This window comes from Rutidosis leptorrhynchoides, chromosome 6, assembly GCF_046630445.1.
Source record: "Rutidosis leptorrhynchoides isolate AG116_Rl617_1_P2 chromosome 6, CSIRO_AGI_Rlap_v1, whole genome shotgun sequence".
NCBI lineage: Eukaryota > Viridiplantae > Streptophyta > Magnoliopsida > Asterales > Asteraceae > Rutidosis > Rutidosis leptorrhynchoides.
The window spans coordinates 51,986,800-51,992,005 of NC_092338.1; the positions used below are offsets into that span (position 1 = coordinate 51,986,800).

A 5,206-nucleotide genomic window follows, 5' to 3' on the forward strand; every position below is an offset into this window, starting at 1 on the left:
TGAAATGAAGAAAATACCCCTAATACTATTTATCATTTTTGTCTAATAGTTAAGATGGTAATAGGAGGGTGTCAGTTTAATCATACCTTTTCTTTTTAATTTTTTTATTTTATTTTCATTTTAATATGTGAAATTTCAATTTCTGCCTCTAGCTTTTTATATTACGTTTTTTTTCTCTTTTTAATTTTTAATATTTTTCACAGTTTTTAATTTTTTTAATTCTCACTATTTCTTTCAATTAACAATCAATGGCCGGTTATTGGGAGGGTATGGGAGTACCCTCTCAAAATTTCAAATTATAAGTATATTTTAGAGAGATTTGCTAATACTCTAGTCAAGTGCTTCTTAAATTTTGTTTAAAGTAAGATGATTATTTTAAATTTTGATTATTATCCTTATATGCTAATTGGTACCACAGATTTCGTCATTCACTCCACAAAAACAACCAAAACTGCATTTGGTGCTCCCCTTAAAAAAAAAAAAAACCAAAAATCGTGAGTCTCTTCTTCTCCTATAGGCTTATCCTTGTATACTAATTGGTACCATAGATTTGGTAGTTCACTTCACAGAAACAACCAAAACGGCATTTGGTGCTTCCCCTAAAAAAAAAAAAAAAAAAAAAAAAAGGGGGTAACCGTGGGTCTCTTCTTCTCCTATATGCTCTTCTGTGTGCTATCCTTCTTAAAATCTAGGGTTTGCAATTGCCTGGATCTTTTGAATTAAATTTTCTTATCTATATTGTTGTTGAACTCAAAAATTGTTACTACACCTTTCTCACCTCTTAATGAACTAAAAAATTATTAGGGTTCTTACACCCTTCTCATCTCTTAATCGTGCTGAAAATCTTTTCAGATTGGGGTAAAATTTAGGGTTTTCATCCCCATCACCGTCCTCATTGTTATCATGACCACCGTACCTGTTATCACCGCCGTTTGATTCGATTCTTAGTATTTCTTCTTCTCAACTGTTTTTCGCTAATGATCAGGTAATTTATGTTCGATTGCATATTTGATTTTTTGACTTTTGCATTGAAAATATACGATTACATAGATTATCGTTATTGTTTTTCAATTTTTGCAAACATTTGTTATCTGCTTTTTACCTTGGTGTATTTGATTGTGACGGTTGTGGGTGACGTTGCTTGCGTTTTAATTTTAATTTTTTTTTTACATGAAGATGTTGAATTGTTTTGTTCCTAAATGTAAAGAAGCTACTGCTATAACTTATGTTAGTGAATTTGAAAATTCTTAGCAAGTTTTTTTGATGTTGACATCCTTTTAGGTGCTTATGACCATTATTTTGCAGTGGTTCAGTTTATTCTATACACTGATTTTCAAGCAACGATGTTATTGATTATGTTGCTAGATGATTGAAACATAAACAACTGTATGCTTAATCAAGATAAGCAACACTCTTATTTGGTTCAAAGGATGAATATGAAAAGGTTCGTTCCCGTTTTATCCATTATAAAATGCTGCTTTTAAATACACAATGCTGTTTTAATATATTTCCTTTTGTTGCGTCAGTTGGTCCTAATTTGGCAGCCACGTCACAGAGTTCGGCTATTGTTTACGAACATAGTAGTGAAACTGTTGCTCAAATTATGCACGAAAAATATATGCTTAGCCATGATAAGTAACACTCTTAATGATTTTCCATTTGTATCAGCAACTATATCTGACGCTGACGCTGTTCGTACATTTAAAATGAAGACGACAAAAGAAGGCAAAGTTATGAACCCTACCGACGCTTATCGCAAGGAGCTTCGTACGAAAGAGTTGAAAAGAGTAAGTGTTATTTCTGATAGTTATATATAATTTAATTGATTCAGTGTTGATTATGATTGTTGTGTGTTATTGTTATCAATCGTTTTGGTCGTAATCCAATCGTGATGTCCTCTTTTTGCCCTAAATTTATTCTGTTGCTTATTGATTTCTTCAGTTCTATTTTTTAGTGATTCGAATTTTTAGAATTTGTAATTTACCCAGGTTTGAGGTTTCAACTTACAATCGTGTGTTTATGCAAATTCCCAATATACAAATTTATTATCAATATTACAAGTATATAAAAATTCAGAAGTAAACTTTAGAATTTATAGTGAATTAGTTTAAAAATGGGTGTATACTTATTTTTGACAGAACAAGAAAGAAGGGAAAAGGTGAAATAGGTATGGATTTTGGAGAAGGATCGTGAAACCCTCAAGGAACAAATCAAAAACCGGAAGCGAAGAGTAAGTTTCAAGTTATCTGAATATATGTTTATAACTCCCAGTAAGTCTATATATACTTGATTAAAATTGCGACATACATATATGAGAAATTTTACGAGAAAATCGTAGCATTTAGAACATGAAGTGTAAATGCTCAAACTTCTCCATATAGAACTAATGTAGGCTTTACATGAGAGCAATGGCCGTGACGCAACAGGAAATATTTTATACTCATATGCAATTTTTTTTACCAAGACTTTGTAATTTTGTTGAAGAAATCTATTCTTTTCCATTTCTATTTAACGAGTTCATATCTTTGTTTCGTGTGTTCCCCGGAGGAATTTGATTTTTTCAATCTCGGGATACCACCTAAATAACTATAACGGCGGCCAGAAAATATAGGTGTTGCTACTCTTTTAGGTGGTGCATTTATTATTGTTAGTTACTAAATGTGCCATTGACTTACGACAAAATTACGCTCGTCGTCCCTGAACTTGTATCCAACCTTCTCAGGTCATCCTTAAACTTTTTTTTTTGCTAGCGTCGTCCCTGTTGTTGTACTTTGTAACTCCGGTCGTCCCTCCCTCTACATTCCGTCTACTTTTTCTGTTAAACTCACTCATGTGCCAAACATGTGAGGGTATTTTAGTCTTTTTATTCTTTCTTCCCTTATTTTCATCTCTATCCCCAACATTTCACATAATCTTAATTTCTTTACCCAAAATAATAATAATACATTCAACTACATTCATAACTCCAAATCTAAAACTAATACGAGTACCAAAATTAAAACTGAAACGGTTAACTCTTTCAAAAAAAATATCACAATTACCACAATCGTAAACATTAAAAAGATTATAAAAATGAGAAAATGTAAAAAATCAACTTATATGTGAAAAAACATAGATGCTTTAGTTGCAGATACCGAATCAACCACTGCCCCGCCGCTGGTGGCCACCACCGTCGCTACTGACCACCACCATCGTCACTGACCACCATTGCCTTCATCGTTGCCCTCAACCAATCTCGTTCAATCACATAAATATGTTTCAAATCTACCCATCGATAGTGTATTTTAAACACAAATACGAAAAAAAATCCAGCCACCCAGATTCACCCAAATTTTATCCACCAAATTTTAAACTTCAAAAAGGTATGCAAGATCCTATTAAAAAGCAAGCTGAGATACCACTTCGTTGTTCACAGCAACTTTGAAATATTCATCATCATCTTCCTAAACCCATCACCACCATTTTCTCTTTCTATTTCTAACAACATAATCAATAAAAGCTTAAACCCACTGAAAAAAACACAATTTATTCCTTGAATCATTAACGCATCTATCAACAAGCTTAGATCTTTTGCCGTTACAGAAACCCATCACTAGATCTGAACGATTTCAGCGGGTCACTACCATCCCGCCGCTATATCTGAATGATTCCGGCCATTGTTCACGAACTCTAGTGAAACCCACTTATTTAATCGAAATGATAATTGATGGTGAAGACGATGGTGTGTTACAAAAGTTTATGTAATGATGGTGTGTATATATGAAAATGAAAATGATATTTGGGATTTGGATTTGTTCGTACACAGAAACAACTAGGAATGGTTAAAGGGAGGATAGAATTAATTATTTTAAAATGGTTTTTGATTTTGTTTTATTTTAAATTTTAATTTTAATTATTTTTAGATATAATTAATTTATTTATTTTTGATTTAAAGGTATTTAAAGGGAACAAATGAGGAAAAAGACCAATTTACCCTCACATGATATGCACATGTTTCAGTTTAACGGAAAAAATGGATGGAATGTAGACGGAGGGATGACCGGAGTTACAAAGTACAACAATAGGGACGACGCTAGCAAAAAAAAAAGTTTAAGGATGACCTGAGAAGACCGGATACAAGTTCAGGGACGACGAGCGTAATTTTGTCTTGACTTACTGTAAAGTGACAAAATGTGCGATGTACATTTTGTGCAGTATAACATTAGATATTAGCATCAGGGTCATATGTAAGTTAAAATAATTATGAACTAAAGAAGGGGCTGTGTGATGATGAATACATTCGAAACAGATTATGTCACATGAATCACTGTCTTCTTATACACATTGTATTATATTTTTAGCAGTTTAAACACGTATTTGGATGTACCCTGGATGGTGTTTTGCGTGTTCTGTCCTCCCTTATTGCTATAGCATAAATATTTCCATGAATCTCCATATATACAAGTAACACAAATTATTTCATTATTTCACTTTGCTCTCTCAGACAAACCATCTACCAAAGATATAGCTCAATGCCAATCCCAATAACATCAAGCAAGGAACAAGAAAAGATAACCAATGTGTCCATCAAAAGAGAACTCTCAAGAAGCCGAAGAGAAGGAACCCAAAAGGAAGAAAAACATGATGACGAAACAACGGCTACAATAAAATAACCTAACAAACGCAACCATTTTGTCTTTGTATTTAGTTAGTGCTGTCAATGCAACTGTTGTATTAGTAAATTGGATAAATAAACTAGAAATGAACACTGCAGTTTACATATGTATATAGTTTATGTAAGTACAATTTAAATTAGTTTATGCAGCAGAAAAAAAAAACATAACCAAAATCAATCAGAAAGTGGCCGCCGCAACGTGCGGCCCGCTACAACTCTAGTTATAATCATAATAAACTATCTCTAAAAATGAAATACGGAGTATGTCTACTACTATAGTATTAATTTACTATACGTATCAACCATTTATCTTTTATCTCGATTGAAGATTGTTATACTATTTTTCATAAATTTTAAACTATATATTGATAAAAATGTTACAATAAATAACTTAATTTCTTATGAAATGTTATATGTGAAGTGTGAATTTTTACGTATACTCGAACAATCTAAAATTACACTTCACGACATAATATTATTCGCCCCTCCAATAGCTATGTTCAAGATCCGCCACTAATAACAATCACATATTAGGTTATATTTTTTATTAAT

General features: G+C 32.3%; 1 long non-coding RNA gene across 4 annotated transcripts; it reads left to right on the top strand.

Moving 5' to 3' along the window:
* The first annotated feature begins 444 nt into the window (after positions 1-444).
* On the top strand, positions 445-4,758 carry LOC139852658 (uncharacterized). 4 transcript variants are annotated; one of them, XR_011761145.1, is made up of 5 exons: positions 445-985; positions 1,282-1,444; positions 1,669-1,787; positions 2,139-2,230; positions 4,484-4,758. It is a non-coding gene; the product is annotated as an uncharacterized lncRNA (long non-coding RNA). The 4 variants fall into 4 exon arrangements; XR_011761143.1 differs by having other exon boundaries at positions 1,306-1,444; XR_011761144.1 differs by having other exon boundaries at positions 1,366-1,444.
* The last annotated feature ends 448 nt before the right edge of the window (positions 4,759-5,206 follow it).